This window comes from Delphinus delphis, chromosome 4 (genome assembly GCF_949987515.2).
Source record: "Delphinus delphis chromosome 4, mDelDel1.2, whole genome shotgun sequence".
In the NCBI taxonomy this organism is placed as follows: Eukaryota; Metazoa; Chordata; class Mammalia; order Artiodactyla; family Delphinidae; genus Delphinus; species Delphinus delphis.
The window spans coordinates 9228864-9251555 of NC_082686.1; the positions used below are offsets into that span (position 1 = coordinate 9228864).

General features: G+C 43.6%; 1 protein-coding gene across 3 annotated transcripts in view; it reads left to right on the forward strand.

Annotated features, from left to right (window-relative positions):
- The window catches only part of SETD4 (SET domain containing 4), a 284441-nt gene that overhangs the window by 105067 nt on the left and 156682 nt on the right, over nt 1-22692 (forward strand). The window contains exon 13 of one of the 3 annotated variants that reach the window (XR_009519220.1): nt 13330-13433. The exons of 1 other annotated variant lie outside the window; for it this stretch is intronic. The gene's annotated coding sequence lies outside the window, so the exon portion shown is untranslated. Of the gene's footprint in view, nt 1-13329; nt 13434-22692 lie in introns of those variants that run through there. One more of the 3 variants, XM_060010333.1, reaches the window with a different exon arrangement.

The following is a 22692-nucleotide window of genomic DNA, read 5'->3' on the forward strand; positions in this document are numbered from 1 at the left end:
GCTGCATATGCGTCACATCTCTTGAGGATGGAAGATTAAAATGAAAGATTATGCTCTAAACTTTGCCCTGTCTCGGCATCCAAATGCCACGAGACTGCCGGTTTACTGAACGCAAAACCAGAATGATACGGTGACAGCACGCTGGGTAGGCTGTAACAGGAGACGTTGCAGCCACGGCAAATTTGCCCTCATGCCGTCGAATGCATTTTTGTTTTAGCTCCTGATTTCGGTCTGTATTGCATTGTATTATTCATTGAATACAAAAGTGAAGCATGTTTTGGATAGTATGCCCTAAGTTCGATGTGAAATAGCGGGATATTGTCCTGAAAGATTTTTGGATAGATTTGAACGTAAAAAACAGATAAAATAAGTCGTGATTCTTCATATCACAAAATGACACTTAGCAATAAGAAATTTGCTGCAGTACCTTTTTTTTTTTAAATCGAAGTATAATTGATTTACAATATTGTGTTAGTGTCAGGTGTACCGCATAGTGATTCTTTTTTTTTTCCAGATTATATTCCATTATAGGTTATCACAAGATATTGGGTATAGTTCCCTGTGCTCTACAGTAAATCCTCGTTGCTTATCTATTTTATGTACAGTAGTTTGTTAACCCCGTATTCCTCATCACTGCAGTATCTTTAAAGAACAATTTTCCTAGTCCAGATAAAATATGATGTCCCTTTAAGAGCAGAATCTGTAATGAAGTCAGATATAGTACATTTTACAATTAAAATACACAAGTCCCTCGAATTCAGTTTGGCTCACGGTTAGTACAAATGGGAGACTTTAAAAAAAATCCTTTCCTTTCTCTCTAGCCCTTAGTCTTGTATTTTACCAAACTGTAGTTTCGGACAAGTCAGCTGTTCCCCCACAGCACACAGGTAGAGTTGCCCTGCAGTCAGAGACATCCTTCAGCTGGAGAGTTGGTGAGGCTGTAAGAAGCTGAAGGAGCTTTGGCTACAAAGTACAAATAGAAGTGGAGAATTTATGCAATTTGACTAGTTAGAGAAAAAATCCATCTGACAGAGTAGCAGTAGTGAGCTGTTAGACTGTGCCCAGTGGCATAGAATTTATAATTTCAAACATTTCTGGCTTCCTACATTAACTTCCTTGGTTAAACAGGTAGAATTCCCTGAAAATCTGTGGTTAGTTTCTCAAGTTCAATGAATGTATTAAGGAAATGTCAACATCTTAGCTGCTATACAGCTTTCTTTCTTAAAAAAATAAAAAAATCTAAGGACATGAATTTGAAAAGGATAAGAAAAGATTTCGCATGTTATTGTATCTTGTGTCTGTGCTGAAATGACCTCCTTTAGATCCAACTCATTGACGTTATTTAATCCAAATGCAAGGGTAGTGTTCAGGGCTTGTGCCAGACTCTGCTTCTGTACCCGCCCAGATCTGCACCTCCCTCTTGCCTACTGGCTGGAGCTGCGCCAGCAATGACTTGCTCTGTTCCTGTGGTCACGACGTCAGATTACTGCAACTGCCACTCTCCATGCAGCCTGACCAGCAAGAAGAGGCCACCGCCCCGGAGGAGGCTGGGACATCTTGGAAATGTGGAGAGATGAAAACCTCCTGGGGCCAACTTCACCCAGTGGGAGGCGGCAGATAGGAAGGAGCTGGTCCATGAGTTCTTTTTCCTTTCTCTTCAGAAACTGTTCTGAGATGCAACAGTTCCTACAACCTTCCTGAAGACATCACGTGAGACTGCACAATCAGCCAGGCTGTCACAAAGCTTTGGCCGACTCAGTACCCTGCCCTCGTGCACTTGGGCTCCCTCTCCCCTGCCTCGCTGCTCTACCCCTCCCCCACCCCGTTCTCTAGGATCACACCTTTGAGTGAAGTATTAGCCAATAAACATATGCCCCAGGGTCTGTTGTCTAGAGAACCTGGGCCAACAGAGTGGGAACCTAGGTTGGCTCTAGAAAGCAGACCCTCTGGTGCACTTTGGCAGTGGGGAGTGCGTGGTGACAACCCTCCACACATGGTAGCGTCACGATTACTAAAGCCTTTATCCGAAGTTAAAGAGGACAAGGGTGAAGTGGAGGTAAAGTGTGCGGATATCATTTCACTTCGGCACTCAATCCGTTTTGAGGCAATAAATATTAGGACGGTGATGTGCGGTAATCACTTTTGAAGGCTCTGGAAGCCTTGCAAAAAAACGATAGGTGCTATCTTGAGCCTGTCTTTGAAAGCCAGGGTATCCTGCGGTAGCTGTAGAGGGGGTTCTCATCTCCTCAAGCTGCAAGGCAGAAGACTTTTAAAGCAGGACCTGATGATAAGATGTTAGAAACATAAAGAATAAATGGACAGCCTTAGCGGCTCCTCTGTGTCAAAGGAAATCCCCTGATGAGGAAAGAAGTGGGACCCTTGGATGGTGACATTTGCCTGGTTGAGACTGAGAATATTGGATCCCAAATGGCCTGAAGCTTCCCGGCTGGCAGAAGCTGTCCCAGTGACTTGAAGGGATCAGCCTCCCCTTCCCAGGGGATCCCACCATGACCTCCCAGAGGAGATGCTTCACATCTGACCATTGTTTTTCTCACTGTCGGTCCCTATCATCCCTTGTTGTCTCCTGGGTAATAGCCAGAGTCAGGTCTGATCACAGCTCTCCGCTCCAAGGAAAACAATCTATGTGTCAAAGGACATACAGGGATTGTCAAACGTGCACCAGCAAAGATGGGTAGGAGTGGGTCTTGCGAGTGTTAGATTGTCATGGTCACCTGGAGCTGGTCAGTAGGGGTGGCTCCTTGACATTTAGGCAGGATGATGGCTTACAGTTGGTAAAGTGGAGGTGCAGGAGTGTGAAGAAAGGGTAAGACTCAAAGAGTTGGGAATGTTAGAATGGATTTACTGTGTAAAACCTAAGAACCCTCCACTTAACTCTGTTTCTTTCTTTCTTTTTTTTTTTTTTTTGCGGTGCGCGGGCCTCTCACTGTTGTGGCCTCCCCTGTCGCGGAGCACAGGCTCCGGACGCGCAGGCTCGGCAACCATGGCTCACGGGCCCAGCCGCTCCGCGGCACGTGGGATCTTCCCGGACCGGGGCACGAACCCGTGTCCCCTGCATCGGCAGGCGGACTCTCAACCACTGCGCCACCAGGGAAGCCCACTCTGTTTCTTGAAAGAGACTGGAGGACACGTCCTCTGAAGGCAATACAAAGTCACAAATTAAGGGCTCACTGACATCTCTGAGAGGTTGGTGTCTGTCTTCTGTAGGCTGAGCTTAATGGTGGTAAACGTTGCCATAGACTCCTTAATGTCAATGGGGGTAATGAGATTCCACAATTAAAAGACTAGGTGGCAGCTCTTAACCACCAGAGGCAAAGGTAGCCATGCTTATTATAACCGGAAGCACCACAGAGTAGCAGTTAGGGTGCCTTAACCTTCAGAGATTTGTGGCCATGACTAACAGATTGTGGTGTTTCTAGACAGGAGACGGATGGACAGCTGACTAGGGTGTTGTTAAAATTGTATAATAATAACAAAAATGAAACCTGGAGAGCAGGATGTTATCATCAGTCACTGCAGTGGAAAATTATGGCTTCTTGCTTGGTTTTCAAATGTTAAGTCAACTTACATATCTAGAATCTGTAGATTCTAAGGGAGGCTGAGGTCCTCTTGGAGAAGAACATTACTATTTCTCACTAGTATACGTGAAAATTTATTCCTCTAATCCTCCCCTTCAAGGGGTCTGTAGATATTTCCCCAAGTAACTAGTGCTACGGAATGGGGACTAGCCAGACCTTTTGAGAACGACTATATATAAGGTCTAAGCTGACAGTAGTACCAGCGTATCTGAAATGCCACATACTGGTCCCATAGTTAGATCAGCAGCTTTAGGAGGCCAGGCGACAAATTAAGTCTTCCCCAAAGTCCATTTTATAATGGCTCTTTGGGTCCACAAAACTACCCTGGGGTTATTTCTCAGATTCCCGAGTAGGATAGATATATTTAATGGTTGGCAGAACTCCCAGTAGGTTTTCTGACTTGTGGAGTGTGGGACATTATGGTAGGAAGGACCAAATAAAAGTAATCTGAAACTGTTCTTCCCCCATTATCCAAGATGGGTAATCAGAAATAATATTGCATCCTAGGGAAGAATTACAGATATTCACCATCAAAGACATAAGGGATGCAAAGTGGTGATTCCTATAATATCTCCATTCAATCTACCTATTGCATCCCTGTAATGACCAGATGAATTATGGCAGGTGTTATTAGTCCACCTTAAACTTATTCAGGTGATAATCCCTTTGAAGCTGCTGTACCAGATGTGTTGAATGTGTTGAATGTTGAAGATCAACACATACTCTCAAACTTGGTTATGGGACTACTGATCTAGCACATGCTTTTTTCTCAGTCCCCATCAACGGGGAGAATCTAGAGTGGTTGGCCTTCACATGGCAAGGGCAGCAGTATACATTCGCTGTCTACACGTCTGCTGGGACCTTGCTCATCCTGACATTCTACCGAACATCATTCTGCCCACCTATTAATGACATCATGGTACTTGTACTTACTGATCAGGGTGCTGCAAGTATCAGAGATGCCCTAATAAAGGGGTTCTCGATCAAGGGATTTTCACTCCCAGGGTACACCTGAGAATATCTGGAGACATTTTTGGTTGTTAAAAATGAGGGATTGTGAGTAACTAGTATTTAGTGGGTAGAGTCCAGGGATGTACATTCTGCAATACTTGAGAAACCCTCACCCTTCACCAAAGAATTGTCTTTCCCCGAATTTTATTTATTTTATTTTTTTGGTAACATCTTTATTGGGGTACAATTGCTTTACAATGGTGTGTTAGTTTCTGCTTTATTCCCCGAATTTTAATAGTGCCATGTTGAGAAATACTGCCTTAGTAAAACACCTGTGTAGCAGAGCTGGGAGATTTACCCTATGAAAATTCAGGGATCTGTTGCACCAATGAAGCTTCTGGGGGTCCAGTAGTCTGAGGCGTGCCAGACATATATATATTTTTTTAATTAAAGGATAAATGTCACATCTTAGCCACTCAGAAATATTTGCTGAATGAATAAATGAATGAAGAACATACAGGAAGAGTTCCTTGTGCAAAGAGAAATCTGTTTGGGTGAGAGGCTGGCGGGGCTGGAGGCGAGGGGCTGGAGGTGAAGCTGAGGTTCATACAGTTTACATGCTGTTTATTTAGACACCTGCCCCCAGAAGGTGGAGGACAACAAGTGGCTTTCATCCAGGGAGAAACAAGACCGGGTTAGTGTTCTAGAATGATCCCTTTACAACCGGTTAGTGACATTGTCCTAAAAGGCCCTGAGACCAGAGTTAGAAAAACTAGCCTGGTCCCTTCTGTAATCGTCCAGTTGGGAAGCTATGAACAACGAAAATGGGACAGATGGAAAGAGAATAAAGGAAGAAACAGATTCCAGAAGATTTGGGAAGAAGAATGACCAGGATTTGATGACTGGATTGGAACTGTGGGTAGAAGGAGAAAGAGCAGAAGAAACCCCTCAGGTCTCTGTGTCTTTGGATGACTGGATAACGCAGGAATAGAATCCAGTTTAAGTGACAGATCGTGAGTTTTGTTTTAAATATTGGCAACTTAAGGATGTGGGGCATACAGGAGGAGGTATCCAGTTGGCAACTGGACAAGTGAGGAGAGTCTCAGCTGCAGATGGAGGTTTGGGAATTGTTTGAAGCCACAAAACTGAGGCTCAGAGAGGTGATCTAACCCATGCTAACATAGTTGGTAAATAATAGAGTGAAGATTCAAACCCAGACATTTCTGGCTCTAAGGCTTACCCCACTCTCTCCTAACTTACCTTTTTTCGAAGTTATAGATTTCTAAAATGAGATTTTAAAATGCATGTAGATGGAAATCTAGCAAAATTACCAGTGTATTTACACTTTGACCCAGCTATCCTACTTCTGCAGGAGTGGACTTTACAGTCAGACCTGGACACATACAAAATGACACATGCACAGTGTTATTCATGGCAGTCTCGTTTGAAAGAGCAAAAAAAAAAAAAAAAAAAAAAAAGAAAGAGAGGAGGGGAAGGGTTAAATAAACAGACTACCACACACCTGTACAGAAGAGTAAGAAGCTCTCGGTAAACTGACAGTGTGTATGATATGCTCTCTTGTGTAAGAAAAAGTGAAACTAAGAACATGTATTTGCTTGTATGTGTGTGAAGATACAAGGATATAAGATGCTAGTGGGTGCCTTATAGGGGTGGTGAAGAATGGAATAGAAGGATACAAGGTAGGAACAAATCTTCTCAATGGATATCTTTTAGATTTGAAGCATGTAAATGTATTACCTATTCAAAACAATTAAAACATTGAAAATGTGGTATATTTACCCATTAGTGTTTATCTACATTGGAAATTTATTTCCGCCCCTGGAAAGATGTATTTGGTTTATGCATTTATAATATTTTTGTACTTATCCATCCATCCATCCAACACAATTATTCACCTCTGTGCCAGGTGCTGGACTAGCCACAAGGGAAATAATTGAGAAAACAGACATGGTTCCTGGACTCACTCTAGATATAAAGACAGAGATTAGTCAAATCATCCCATAAATACACTAAAATGGCAATCATGCTACAAAAAGTGTGAAAAGGACCTCAGTTATTCTGAGACGGGTTAGTTAAGGATGTGGCAGGGAAGGCTTTCTTGAGGAAAATCCTTCTGAACTCCATGAAATGCAGGAGGGAAGAGGTGAGGAGATGGGGGCAGAGGGAACAGTATTTGCAAAGGCTCTGAGGCAACAAAGAGCACAGTATTTGAGGAACCGGAAGAAGGCGGCATTGATGCTGTGTAGGAACTGAGCAGATGGGGTGGATGTATTAGCAAGGGGGGCTGCACACATGAAGATCTTGTTGGGCATGTTGAGGATGAGGGTCTTTGTAAGTAAAGCAGAATTGGAAGCCACCGGAGAGGTTGAGACTACGGTGGAACAATATGAGCCATTTATGTCTTGGGAAGATCACTGGCTGTTCTTTGGAGAAGGACGCAGGGTGTGGAGAAAGAGTCGAATCAAGGGGACCAGTTGGATGGCTGTCTCTGGAGAGTTGGAAAAAAGTGACCTTCGTTTAGACCAGGGTGGAGGTTACGGTTACAAGAAGCAGATGGAGTCAAGAGAAAGTGAAACCGAGAGGTCTTGATGATGGTTGTATAAGGCTGGAGAAGAGAAGTCTTCCAACATGGATAGGTTTCCAGAATAGACAGGGCTGCCATTTCCTGAAAGAAAACATGAGGGTAGGCTGTTTGTTGGGGGTCAGGATGGATCTGAGGATGTTTGAATGTCCTAGTAGAAGACACATCACCTAGAAAGGCAACACCCAGATCATGTCACAATTCCATTTTTAGAATACACAGTGTAACCACACACTTGGTTAACAGTATCAGTAAAATGTGGCTCACACCCAAGTCTCACATTTTTATTCTTCTATACCCCATGTTAGTTTTTTTTTCTGTTAAGATTTTTCAACTTCATTGAAGCATAACTTATATCAATAAAATGTACATGTATTAAGTTTACACTTAGATGATTTTTCTTCAATCTATACCTTCATATAACTGTCATTCCCCTTTTTATTCAGTCGTCTGCTTGCTCCCTGGCAATCACCCCATGTTAGTTCTTGACAAAGTATTTCTCTACTCATCTCTTCCCCAAAATGCATGACATGTTATTTTAGGGGCATTGGATCCTTTAGAGAAAAGATCTTGAAGAAGACCATCGTTTCCCCCTGATAGGCCCCTTGCACTCAGCTTTCTCAGGTGGCATTTTGGACATGTCAACAACCAAGTTTCCTTTTTTTCTGGTTCCCCCCTGTGAGGGCTTAGCTGTTAATCTTCCTTCGTGTTTCATATTTCATTTGTGTTTTTAAAAGGATGCCCTTTTGTTTTTGTTCTCTTCACTGGTTCTGTATTTACAGGGAGCTTTCTCCTTTATTTTCTTTCAGTCCTTCAGCAGAATAATTTTGCTGACTTGAGGCCCCCTTGGGATACAGCCATGATACTTTCAGCCCTGCTGTGTGGCAACACTGCTGCTAATATTTTTGCAGGCCCTGGGTCTGGTAGTACTCAGGGTTTTGTCTCTCAACTTCTTAAATGTAACACTGATGCTATTTCTGTATCCATGGGAGGAACTGTGGGATCATTGGAACTTTCCCAAGGGGAACACTCTTCTGTATAAAAAGAAGAGGGTGAGAGATTCCTTTATGTTTCAAACACTGGTATAAAATTAACTGGTTAAAAAAATGCTGGTTGTTCCTACGTAACTTTTCTGGTTCTGGAACCACGTTCAGCAAAGGGCACCGTGACCTCTGTGGGGACATGGAACAATCTGATACCTGATCCAACTTTTCTGGCCTGAAGGCAACTTCAGTGACTGACTTCCAACAGATCTCTAAGGACAGCTGGTTCTGAAAATGTTTCTCCTAGCGGCGCAAGTCCTGTTTTTCAACTGATGAATCCTTTCAATGCCTCTGAACTGGATGACTAAACTCTCCTTGTGTCTGAAGAGATGTATAGACACAGAAAGACAACAGTGGTTCATCAAGGGAGCGATGTCGGGAGAATGAAGAAAGTAACTGTAATCTGGGCCCAGGAAGAGTCTCAAACTGCTGGTCTGCAGGTGTATTTTGTGGGCACCCTGAGGGCCGTGAGAATGACCTCATATCTCCAGTGGTTCTCAGAAGCCCCAGCTTCTGAGCTTTGAAGTCCATCACTGGTTGGTACTGAGGCCATGCCTTCCAAGGCTGAGTGAGGCAGGAAACTGAGGCAGGTCCATTTCTGGGAGAGATGGGACGCCTCTGACTGTGGCTTCAGGCCTCCCCCAGTGGCCTTGGCGAACTTTCTGTAGAGCTCCAGGCAGCCCAGGAGGCGTCCATGCAAATTCCCTTCCTTCCCTCTCTCCTTCCCTCACGTCAGACCTGCATCACGGTCCATCACCTCTTGGAGACTGGCTCCTTTCCCATGTTCTTTCATAGGTATTTCTCTTAATAAATTACTCGTACGTTTAATCCTCTCTTGGTTTTTGCTTTTCAGAAGACCCAGACTAACACAGGCCCCCTTCAAAACAAAACAAAACGAAATGAAACACTTCTTTATAAGGGACACATGCAGTTCTTACTGTCCCATCTCCTCTGTTATCTCGTATCTAATCTGAGTCACACATTTGTGTTATGTGTCTGACCCCTACAGGTGTTTGATTTTACAGCTCAGGTTTTGCATCTTCTTTGACAGCATCCTGGAAATAGAGACATAGGGAAGGGCTGGCTATTAGAAAAATATTAGTCATTTGGGAATATGAGGTTAAACTATTTTATTTCTTGCAAGTTACCAAATTTGGGTGTCATTAGCATTTAGTTTATGAATGACCCATCTAACTTTTATTTTTTAGCAGCTCGTTTAAATTTTTTCTTATTTTAATTTAACCTGTGAGTTCATAGAGTTTTCTCAAAATTAGGAAGTTGTGAAAATAAAGATGAGCATCGCCTTTTATTAATTTGCGTCATTGTCGAATGGCCAGATTCTCTCCAGTATTTGAGACTCTTTGGGTAATGTCACTAATCTCTACTCTTCCCCAGGAAGAGGTGGATTAAACCATTTGCTTTTCGTACATGGTGTAGTTGTAGTAGATATAGTCATATGATTTCAATAAATAACTTTTTGAGGGCTTCCCTGGTGGCGCAGTGGTTGAGGGTCTGCCTGACATGGGTTCGTGCCCTGGTCCGGGAAGATCCCACATGCCGCGGAGCGGCTGGGCCCGTGAGCCATGGCCGCTGAGCCTGTGCGTCCGGAGCCTGTGCTCCGCAACGGGAGAAGCCACAGCAGTGAGAGGCCCGCGTACCGCAAAAAAAAATAAAAACAATTAAAAAAAAACAAAAAAACTTTTTGAAAAGTTCTCAGACAACAAAAAGAGTTTCCAAGCTACTATTGTTAACATTTTCAGTAATTATTTTTATAACAGGATTTTCTTTATTTTTTTCTTTCTTTCCAAAATCAACTCATTGCCTCAAATGCTATCCTTAATTTCTACTTTAATTGAATCTAAGCTTGGTGATGAGGGTCACTGCCAGCCAAAAAGATGACCACGTTGCTTTCGAGCTGGGAGAACAGACCATATAGGACAGAATGGATTTCCTCTACCTTAGAAAGTTTTTGTTGCTCTCCAGAAATAACATGGATACAACCAGGACCGACTACATAATTTTGGGGCCCAGTGCAAAGTGAAAATGGGGCTGCTTGTTGAAAGGTAGGGAAAAGTGCCATTAAAGGTCTAAAATATGAAGGTTTTTCCTTTATTTCATGACTCTCCTCTGCTCATACGCATCTTCCATTGTCCCACTGAATTTCACTTATAAAAGACAAATTGTAAGGTAAAATTATTAAGAATTTCAAGGTATGGACAGCAGAGCATTAAACCAAACATAGGGTCCCTTCCAAGTGCGGAGACTTGTGGCATGATGCAGGCTGCATTCCCGGGAAGTCGGTCCTGGATACAACTCACCAGTGAGTTGACAAGCAAGCTGGAAACCAGAGGGATCGTCTCCGCTCTTCCCTCTAGTCTCTCAGGTGGAGGTGTGCACAGGGATCAGGGCTCCAAGGTGAAATGGAAGGCACAAGGCTTAGTATCCAATGTGCCAGGGCATGAGCAGTGTTTCTCCTCCTATTTCATCCTCGGCTCTCTGGGCAACGGCTTCACCATACTGTCTCCCTTAGTGGAGAGAAGGTGCTTACTTGTTCGTGGCAGGCGATTTTATTTTATTTTTATTTTTGGGGGGGGGGGAGCAAATCATTTTTATTTTTATTTTTTTACAAATACACCAAAGAATCATGCAATGCTGCAAGCATTGGATGTAATCCTGTGCCACGAGTCTGCACGTTCTTCTGCAGCTGGTCCTGTGAAAGGCGGAATCTTTCATCTCGCCTTATTGTTTTCTACGACTCCTGCATTATCTTCAAAATAAAGAAACATACCATCTTTTCTCCGGTAGGACTTCCGTTGTCTAATTACCACTTCTTTCTGAGCTCTGGTTTGCCTTTCTTGACTGCGGCCATCACCACGTCACCCGCACCAGCAGCAGGAAGTCTATTCAGTTGTCCCTTGATCCCCTTCACAGAGACGATATGCAGACTTTTGGCTCCTGTGTTGTCAGCACAACTGTTCATGGCTCCAACCAGAAAACCCAAGGAAATCCAGAATTTCACACCAGAGGACCCACCATGTCCTCGCTTTGACATCTTGAATGCCGGAGAGCGACAAAAAGCTGGGCGGTTTTATTTTGACTTTCCATTTTAAACATCTTATATCATTATATTTACGGAGTGTCTGCTCTGTGATGATTTCTGTTCAGGGGTTGTTGTTATCTCCTGGTCCTCATAGAGCATCCCTTCTCGTGAGGGGAGACATGCAATAGGCAGAATAAAGGACTAGACAAACTGTAGAGAATCTCAGATATAGAAGCGCTATAAAGGAAAGTTGAGTGGAGAAAGCAGGTGGGCATGGTAGGGCAGAGGCTTTACAATTGTCAACAGGTGATTAGGGACGGCCTTGCCTTGAAGGTGGCATTTGGATGAAGACCTGCAGAAGAGAAAGGAAGCAGCTGAGCTGCCCTCTGGGGAAGATTGTCTGGGAGGGCCATGTCATGGCAAGGAGTCTGTGGTGGGAGTAGAAAACTTTGTTATTCATTGACCTTGCATGAGCTTTTGGTGTAAGTTTAGCTTGCGTAGATCTACATGAAAGCATTCTTTCCTTCCTTTTTTTTTTTTTTTTTGGTAGAAAAATAGTACTTCTCTGTCAATTCAGTTAAAAATGACTAAGAGTTTCTACGCTTCGATTGGTTGTGGCCGCATCTCCTCGGAAAGTAGCACAGCTGGGTTCTGGTGTGGAGTCACTCCTATAGACTCCTCTTCTTAAAAGAACCTCTTATTAATGGCTGAGTTCAAAGCAAACTTTAGAAATCCAATCGATTTCTCATTTCTTACATGTTGTTTGGTAAAAGATTTTATGTCAGTGATTGCAGAATGAAGGGGCCAATAGGAAAATAATCGGTTTATAAATGGGAAGGCGGTCAGGCATCCCCCTTTCCATCGTCCTCTCCAAGGTCAGGGCATCACTGAAATGCAAAGAAGATGCACTTGTACAGTACGTAAACGATAGTCTTCTGTGGAGGGTCATTAACCTCAAGTCTCCCTCCCGGAGGGCAGTGTTGAAGGAAATGGCTTTGTGAGCTTCAGAAGAACGTGACATGATTGTACCTGGGAATAGAAGAATGGTGTCTGCAGTTCCATTAATTGGGATAACAATTATGAAAGCTTGGGAAGAATCAAGTTTCAGAGCCCACACTAATCCCCAGGAAGACTTTTCCCCTGGTGGATATAATATTGCTGCTTTTCAGGTGCATTCCTAAGATGTATTACATTTCTCAGACTCACTTTGTATAGGCTGCTGTCAGGGGCAGGATTTGGGGGTTGCCAGAAGATTCTTTGGTTTCATCCAGGCAACTCTCTGCTTTCCTGAAGTGTCGGTGAACTTGGTGGAAGCAAGGGTCAAAGCAGAGTTGACTTGTGTCTGGAAGCGTGAGTTCCGTGTCCTGGTTTCGATGAAACACAAGGCAGGAATGCAAAGGCTGTCTTCCTGAAACTGCTCATGTTTACACAATGATGATGTATTTCTTCATGATGTTGACCCAGATGTAGCCGTATCTCACCGGGTGACAGGGTATGCTTCCTTGATTGGCTGCTCTGGGATAATGAGCTTCTGTTGATCATGGACTATGTTTTCCTGGGAAATGGAATATGAAAATAATTGACAGATTTCCCATAAGCCGAGCTGAATTCCAAGAACATGTAGGTAATCCTACCTGATTCACTTTCGGAGCTTTACTTTGAATTTCTGTTGGTGTCAACAAAGCGGTCATAAAGAACAGCGTACTTCACCTTCGAAAAAGCAAACTTCCATTAAAAAGGCAGACAGCTTTAAAAACGTTGTCACTTAAGGCTCTTGGTTGATCGTCACCTGAGAGTGAAAAACTCTTCAATGTAGCAAAACTATCTACTATAAACTAGTCGTTGGTTTACATGACGTATTCCAAAATCCTTGTAGGAAACTTAGCATTTGGAGTGTCAGTGTGATAGAATATTGTAAATAACCAATATAAACACAGTCCTCAACCAAGGGTGTTTCTCTGTTCACGTTGGGGTTGACTTTTGAAGCCTTTAGATAAGTAAGAATTGCATGTGTTAGAAGCTGCAGTTTTTTTTTAGAAGCTGCAGTTTTTGCAAGCTGAGTATGTCATTTCCCCCCTTTTCTCTACGCCTTTACAGGAAATACTAAGCCATGAAGATCATTGATATTTCCTGAAATTATATTGCTATTTCCTGTCTGAAGAGCTGTGAGGGTATATGTCTCTGGAACACTGCTCCTAAAAGTAAGCACTTAATGATTCCACTGCTTATCTTTTCCAGAATGTTTCACTCTTTCTTTTTTAAACTTTTTATTTTATATCGGAGTATAGTTGATTAACAATGTTATAATTAACACTGTGATAATTTCAGGTGTACAGCCAAGTGATTCAGTTATACATATACATGCATCTATTCTTTTTCAAATTCTTTGCCCATTTAGGTTGTCACATAGTACTGAGCAGAGTTCCCTGTGTTATACAGTAGGGGCTTCTTGGTTATCCATTTAAAATATAGCAGTGTGTACATGTCAGTCCCAAACTCCCTAACTATCCCTTCCCCTCGCCCTTCCCCCTGCTCGGTAACCATAAATTCGTTCTCTAAGTCTGTGAGTCTTTCTCTATTTCTTTTCTATTAGGCAGAGACTGAGGGGAAGGTTAGGTCTGAAATGAAATTCAAAACATGCACAGCCCTCTCCCTGGCCCCTTCATACTGGTAAGCCATTTTCTTGCCTCCAGAAGCCACTGTCCCTTTTGACAGCCTCTCATCCATGTCTGGGGACACAGGTAGGTCCTGGGAGGAGACTGGGCAGGAACGTGCTGGAACTCCTCGCCTCTGCATTTCCGCTTGGTTGGCCAAAATTGATGGGGGACTGGGAAGACACAGCATTTAGGCTGAGTTTTGGCACAGAAAATGGAGGGAAGCCAGGCAGGACACTCAGTATAGGCCCATGTACCTCACACATAAAGAAGAAGGTAAATTTAAGTTAAATGAACTTCAGAAAGCATAATCCGGGATCGCTTCAGTCAGAGCCGCTAAGCTCCTTGCTGCTAGCTCTGTCTCTCAGGTCCCACAAACCTGCCCTTCCCTCCGTCCTTTCACATCAGGTCCTTCTTCCCTGTTTCAGTGTCTGTGGTCTGGTAATGAGCACGTGCTCCATGAGGGAATTTCTGCAGTTGCCAGAAGCTCAGAGATAAAAGCATCCAGAAGATTTTTATCTCTCAGCAGAAATGTTTTTCTGAGGACACACACATAGTGTCACTGTGACATTTAAGATCTCAGTTTATCATCCTTTTCCTCTCATGGAGAACAGTTCTAATCACTGGAAAACTACCAGCTTCTCCAAGAAGCCAGATCCGTTGGAAATCATGCAGAAATACCCACAGCAATAACGAAACCAGCAGCACACAATAGGTTAAGAAGTCTCTGTGTACTACTGTGGATAAAATAGATAAACAACAGGGACCTACTGCATAGCACAGAGAGCTATATTCAATATCTTGTAATAACCTATAATGGAAAAGAATCTGAAAAAGTATATGTATATATATAACTGAATCACTTTGCTGTCCACCTGAAACATTGTAAATCAACTATACTTCAGTTAAAAAAAAAGGCTCTGTGTAGATCTGTTTCTACTGACTTTTTCGATAGTAGCTAAGGGAGAGCTTTGAAAGTATGATTTCAGCTGGCATATGGCATCCCCTGCTCCAGGAGGCGAGGTTGCATGTCAAATTCCACTTCAGGAGGTATGTGCTTCTTAGACATGGCTTCCTGGCTGCTTGTGTTTGGACAGTGGGCATTGCTCACTGACATGGTTCATTAGGGCTCAGGGTGGTCTTCAAGGTCCTTCACTACCTCTTCTGCCATCTTGACTGGCCCCACTCCTTATCTTCCGGAAGACTGACTCAAAGGGCCAAACCACTGGTCAGCACAAAACTGGGTGGAAAGACCTGGATGGACTACAGACTCCCCGAGGAGCTCTGTTCCTCTCTGCTTCTATGTCCTCACTTGGCCAGGCATAAGGGAAGGTCATCTGTGGAATGGCCAGCGGGCAGTCTCTCTAGGGACCTCCCTAGATGGCTCACCTTAGGAAAATTACCTTAATTTCCCAGGCTTCAGTTGGGCTCCAGGTCTGCAGGCTCAGGAATAGTATTGGGCTGACACATTAAGAGGTGGGCTCTTCTCTCTCTAGCACAGATACACAATTATTTCACTCAAGTGAAATTATGCACTGGAGTCAATCATGAGACTCAAGTGTATAACCAGAATTCCGGTCCATTGATTTTCCACAAGAAATATAACTGCAGAGAGGCTGAAGTCTCCAGAACTCCAGAGAGGTCATGCTACCTGGGAATGAAACCACGATTGGAAAGCAGTGTGGTCGGCCAGTATTCAGAACTGGGGTGTTAGTGATACGGTTTCAATCAGAGTGAGGCATGCTGTCTGTAGCAGGTTGGATGGTGGTCCCCCAAAAGGTGCATTCCCCTGGAACCAGTGAATGTGACCTTATTTGGAAAAAGGGTCTTTGCAGATGTACTTAAATTGAGTGTCTCAAGATGAAATCATCTTGGATTCGGGTGGGCCCTCAATCCAACCATCTTATTTCCCCCAAGTTCTTGGGGATAGTAATGATAGTGAAAGACACACTTCTGTGGAAAAAATATTCTGCAAGGGCAGAAAATATCAAAGTGTATTGTTTGTTGCCGTGAGCATTTTCCTGTGAGATCTTGCCAGCTCTGACTGGTTCCATGACGTGTTTATTTTTCTAGGGCTTTAGTAGTAAAAATCAATGTGATTTTCATCCTGGTGTACCGAGTCCACTTCTTCATTAGTTATGGGAACTGGATGAAAGAAAAAGCACAGATGCAGGTTATCCGAGGTGGAGTGTAACTTTCTCTCCAAGGTCAAGACCACTCTCCTGTCTCCTCCGAAGAAGGTACTGACTCAAATGTCTTTCCTTATTAAAAGCTGAGTGTTTCTAAGAAACACATTTCATGGAGGATGGAATGCTTGTGCTGGCCCTTGGAGGATGAGTAGGAGTTTCTCTGCTGGCGATGAGGTGTGGTGAAGGTGGTCCAGGTGGGGAGAACGCACATGCAGAAGCTTGGATGGGGCTGAAACACTGGCTCCAGCAGGAGGGAAGCAGCCAGAAGGGGCAGCCAGGAAGACACACTGAGTAGTTCCAACTGTTCTTGGTTGGTGACATAGAGCCATTGGGCAGAATGAGATTGGGTAATATCATGATCGGATTTGCATTTCTGAAAAAGCCCTTTGATGCCATGACAGAGAATGGATGGGAATGGGACAAGGCTGGAGAAGGCAAGGAGAAAGCTGGCAGCCTATGGAACTAAGTAGTATCAAAGTGGAAACTGGTGTTAAGTTGCAAGGTTTTAGAACATTCTACGTCTCAACTTATATTTCTTTTCCCATCCATCTTTCAAAGACGTTGTAAAGCACAAATGAGATAAAAGTAGCCAGGGGTGTGCAAAAGCAGCACACACTGTTAGGAGCAGCTCACTAAGAACGACGTGCTATTAGCCTGAATAGACTAGAATCACTGACCTCAGTGAGGCAGCATGAAGTAGGAGCGGGGGAGATGGATAATGATGGGAAAGGCAGTGCTCCATGGGCTGTATCATGCAGGCCTTGACTTTTCAATCTCTGCAGAAATCCATAATCCAGATGTCTCTTTGTTGAAGCCAGAACAAGCATTATACACAATTAAACCAATGGGACTTAGCAGGTATTTCTGGAAGGGGAATTAAGCCTCTATAACATGTAGTAAAACCCCAAATAGTCAGAGAACATGGTCAACAAGTGAGAAAGAAGTGGCCAGACTCTTCCTAGGGTGTAGGGCCATAGTCAGTTGTCAGGGATCTATGCTCCTAGCGCTGTGCTGGGCACATAGTAGGTGCCCATTAAATTAAAAAGAAACACACACACACACACACACACACACACACACACACACACACACGGAGCCCACAAAGCACATCAAGGGTCTCTTCATCATCTGGCAGTGTACAGTTTTCTTTTCTCTCTAATACCATGCACCTGAAATGATGCAAGCTGAGTCAAACCCATCAAGCATTTGCCTTTACAAATACAAGGGACTTCTAGCCCCTATTCTCTCTGGTTGTGCCTGCTTCCATCTTTCTTTTTCCTGGTCATTTGCAAACACAAGCTGAACTCTGAGCTTGGGAACCTTTTGCCCTTTTCTTCTTCTTTTGTTAGCAGAGTTTGGGAGGTAGACTGCTGAATAAATAGAAATTCATTCTGGGCCTCAGGGCTCTTTACAAAGGTAATTCTGACCTCCAGCCACACACAGAATATTGGTAATTTGACCTCAGTTTGATTTCCACATAAGCTGTCATTTTATACACCTAAAAAAAGCAAGGGAGGACATAGATAAAGAGGATATATTTCTTGTGGCAAATGGAAACAGAATCAGTTACCAAAAACTAAACTTGCTCAAGGGATAACAAGCTATATATTTTCTTTAATTGTTATTTACAGGTGTGTATAGTGTGCTTCTATGGGGTCCGACACACAACTCGTAATGACTTTTGTGTTTGGTTATAAAATTTTACCTAATGGGCTAATATTGCTTACATGCAAAAAGTAATCAGGTATTCATATACTTTATAAAGTATGTGTATTATTAATAAACAGAATAAAATATAACATTTTTCTCTGATTAAAAAGTAATCCAGGACTTCCCTGGTGACACAGTGGTTAAGAATCCACCTTCTAATGCAGGGGACACGGGTTCGAGCCCTGGTCCCGGAAGATCCCACATGCCACGGAGCAACTAAGCCCGTGAGCCACAACTACTGAGCCCACGTGCCACAACTACTGAAGCCCACACACCTAATGCCCGTGCTCCACAACAAAACAAGCCACCACAATGAGAAGCCCACGCACCTCAGGGAAGAGTAACCCTTGCTCGCTGCAACTAGAGTAAGCCTGTGCGCAGCAATGAAGACTCAACGCAACCAAAAATAAGTAAATAAATTTTAAAAAAAGTAAAAAAACCCCAGTAATCCAAACTTATGTTAGTAAATCTGGAAAATACACAAAGGTGCAGAAAGCACCTGGTATCTATCACTCAGCTATAATTACCATTATTTGAGGCATTTCCTTTTTTCTATTTTCTATACATGTATATAATCATTGTGTGATTATATATATATATATGTTACAAATATATAATTCTGAATTCAGCTTTTTTCCCTTTAACATTGATGTACAAATAATTCCTCCATGTTATTGAATATTCTTTGACTACAGTAGGAATGGTTAAGGCTTTATTTGGTTAATTTTAGGTTATTTGATCCTTGACATGGCTAGATATTTGGTATTTTCAAGAAAATATTGCATAAAGGATCCTTTCCCCTTTGTTTATTAAAAATAAAGGTATCTATATTTCATCTACAGGGCAAGAGATGAAGGGAATTAGGACCTATATGTTTTATATTAGGAAAAATGCAGTCAGATATCTGGCACTGCCTGTTCTGTTTCTTATTTATATTCTGTACATTGTATTTTTTTCTGGTAGACCAAAATCACAGGAGTAATTAAATTTCAATAAGAGAAGTGATTTCTCCAAATCTGGAGGGTTCATCTCAAGATGATGTTGAATGTAAATGCAATATTTTACAGAGATCAAACCATCCCTGCTACACTTGTGCCTCTGTTCCATGGCACTGGCCCTGGAACTGTAATCACTGAGGGTGCGGAGGGGTTAGGATTTTAAAGGGTAGAGTGACGTGTTCATCAGACAAGTGATCAGAGGCAGCACAGAGGCGTTGGAGTACACAGGCCAGTAGATTACTTGTTAGGGAAGGCTTGATGTCAAGGACAGAGGTGAGAGTATATGGGGAAGGACTTCTGCTTTTACGGGGTAACAGCCCCAGTTTCAACTGGCTTCATTGGCTACACCTCTGTACCAACTAGGTGAAGGGTTAATTTAAGTAGAGAGGAACCCACATTGACATATGCCTGCCCCATCTTCTAGGAGCTGAGGCTGTCCCTCTTCATAGTCAAGGAGGCATCAAGAGACCCACAGGCCAGTCGAGAGGACTCTCAACATGAAGGAGACAGAGGTCTGACCTGGAGAGTTTAGACATGGAGAGATTAGACACGTGTGCTCTTGGCTGGAATGGCCAGGGGCACTGAGCTGGATGGGGACAGTAAAGCCTGCTCCTGGCTCCACTGGACAGGTGACCCTCAGTGCTCAGAGCATGTGGACCACCCCCTACCCCCTCCAATCGAGGCCAAGGAAGAGAGTCTTCTGGCCTCACCTGGGGGCACAGGTGCCCCGTCTGCCCACTGTCTAACTCACATCAGCTCACTGTGTGTCTCAGGGGTGCCTCTCAGTTCTTGGCCAGTTAGGTTTCTGAGTTTAAGCCACTCCACTCCTGATACCATTGTCTGTATTAATTTCCTATGGCTGCTGTAACAAAGTGCCGCAAGCTGGGAGGCTTAAACAATAGAAATTTATTCTCTCCCACTTTTGGAGGCTGGAAGTCCAAGATCGAGGTATCAGCAGGGTTGGTTACTTCTGAGTGCTGTGAGGAAATCTTCCGTACCAGATCTCTCTCCTTGGCTTGTAGCTGGCTGTCTTCTCCTTGTCTCTCTTGACATCATCTTCCCTCGGAGTTTGCCTGTTTCTGTGTCCAAATTTCCTCTTCTTTTATAAGGACACGGTCATACTGCATTGGGGCCCACCCTAATGACCTCATTTTAACTTGATGACCTCTGTAAAGACCTTGTTTCCAAATAAAGTCACACTCTGAGGCACTAAGGGTTAGGACTCCACCGTATCTTTTTGGGGGGACACAATTCAACCTCACAGGTCCTGCCCCTCACCTACTGGTGAGCTCAGGAGGTCCTGCTAGCCCTCAGTAAATCCTGTTTTTTGACTGAATGTATCTCTGATGTGAAGTTTGAGTTATGTGTCTTTTCTAAAATGAAAGCAGCAGAGCCCTTCAAAACACGTCCATTTTGAAGGATTAATTTGACATTGGTTCTTTACCTGGAGAACCTGTGCTGTTGGGTGTGGATTCAGATCAATGCAAGGAGAAAACAGAAGTCTTTTAAAAAAATGTAATAGAAGTTGATGCAGGACGCATCTGGGTTTAAGCTAGAGTTATCTGGCCACTGATTATCTCAGTGGGTCACCATCCTGGTGTGTCATGGTGACAGGAAGTGTCCTTGTGTCCAAGTCTGTGTACCAGACGCTACTGTGGAGCTCCTACCTCAGCTCCACTGATGAGCTGGCCTCAGTGGGTCCTAATGATACCATCTGTGCGCTCAACCAGTGTGGAAAACTAGCAGAGCTGCCTCGCATACCGGGGAAGAGATTAGTGTCTGAAGCCAGTCTGACTGGGTGGTAACCAACTGTGGGACCCCAGGCAGGGGACCTAAACTTTCTCTGTCTCAGTTTTTATCTGTAAAATGGGGATAGTACTAATGTTTACTATCTATATCATGGGGTTGTTAGGAGGATTAAATGAATTCCTATTTGCAAAGTGCTCAGAAGTGGGTGTGACACTTAATAAGCACAATGTGCATTTGTTAGATAAAAATAATGATTGAAAGCTTATTAGATGCCAGGCACCGTATCAGACACTTTAAGTGCGGTATTTTTTTTAAATTAAAAACATTTTTATACATTTTAAACATTACTTTCTGTTTACAGTTACGTAATACAAAACACTGGCTGTGTTCTCTCTCACCCCTAAATCGCCCCTGCCCACCACCCTCCCCACTGGAAACCACTAGTTTGTTCTCTGTGGGTCTGCTGCGTTTTGTTACATGCACTCATTTGTTGTACTTTTTAGATTATACACATAAGCGATATCAACAGTATTTGCCTTTCTCTGACTTGTCTCACTTAGCATCATGCCCTCCAAGTCCATCCATGTTGCTGCAAATGGCAAAATTTCGTTCTTTTTTATGGCTGAGTGGTGTTCCATTGTATACCACAACCCTCTTTATCCATTCATTTGTTAGGTGCGGTAGTATAACAATGCTAGGGGCTTGGTGGCTCTTATCCCTACTTCACAGAGTAGGAAACAGCCTCAGAGAGGTTCAGAGACTATTCAAAGTAGAAGAGAATTAAGAGGGTAGAGCCAGGCTGCAGAGACAGGTATGTCTGACCATATGCCCCAGCTCTTCACCCCTGCAATGCTGCCTGCAAATGTGGCCTGAGAAGTGGTTCCCCTTCTGTTAACAAATGAATCAACAAGTACTCCTTGGGTGTCTACCAAGTGGTGGTAGGTACATGTCCACAGCTGGACAGAATAATGATGACATTTATAAATTAAAGACACTTGAATTCAGTTCTCATTAGTAACTTGAAGAAGGTCTGTGACATTCTTTGGAGTCACCAACGATTAGGAGCAAATCATGATGTTTGTGAATTTTATCCTGTTTAAATTTTGAATGAAGCCTCTGTAAAAGGTTTCACAGATGAGGACTTACAACTGAGTATCCTCCCTAACTTACATTATCTTATCTTATTTTTACATTATCTTACATTATCTTGTTTTCTAATACAGATCAATCCACAGGACCCCATATGTTAGAGTTTGTCCCCGATGAGTATCCATGCACACGTGTATCTGATGTGGTTAGAGTTCAACCTGTTGGAAAGGGGAAGGTAGAGAACACGTGTGATCTGTCTGTCTTGGACCAGTAGAGGGTCTAGAAGCGGCTAACGTCAGCCGCGGGGAACCATGGATGGGCCCAGGGCATATAATCATGGGAATACACAAGTGCAGAAGTCCCGTTTTTCAGCCGACTGTACAGTTGCACAGATAGGAAAGGTGTGTTGGTGGGAAGAATGTTCCCAAAAGGTGAGTTACCATGAAATTTATTATCCAAACCAGGGCTCTTTTCAGAATAAAAGAAGGTGCTAATAATCATTATGACAGGTTAACCAGTGTAAACTGGGACTGTCCTGGGCTAACGGGGTGATGGCCACCCTGCAGCAGGCTGCGGGGCTGAGAGAGACCTGGGTGCAGCCCTGGGGGGAGGGGCAGCGTGACGGTCCCTACTAGGGGCTGCAACAAGAGCACAAGCCAGGGCTACCTGAATGCAGGTGTCGCTGGGCTGCTGGACTGTCCCGATACGGACCTGCAAGTGCTGTCGTGAACGGAGGCACGAGAGAAAGCCTGTTTGAAAGTATCTGCCAACGTGATTAATTACTATACCTCTCTCAGTAATTTCTCTGGGTATTTTTCATTTGGAAGCACATGGTCCTTTCTTCTGACCTAGCGGTGTTGACCAGTTATCTCAGAAAATTATCATTATCAAAGATTGTGTGTGTGTGTGTGTGTGTGTGCGTGTGCGCACTGTGTATATGCAGCACTCGTGGGGTCAAACAGGTGTGACTCAAGCCCTATCTCAGTTCCTCCCCGGGCGGGCTCAGCCTGGTGCGGTGCTGGAATTCAAAGCCAGGTGGAAGATACCTGTTGAGAAGGAGATGGTGGCAGG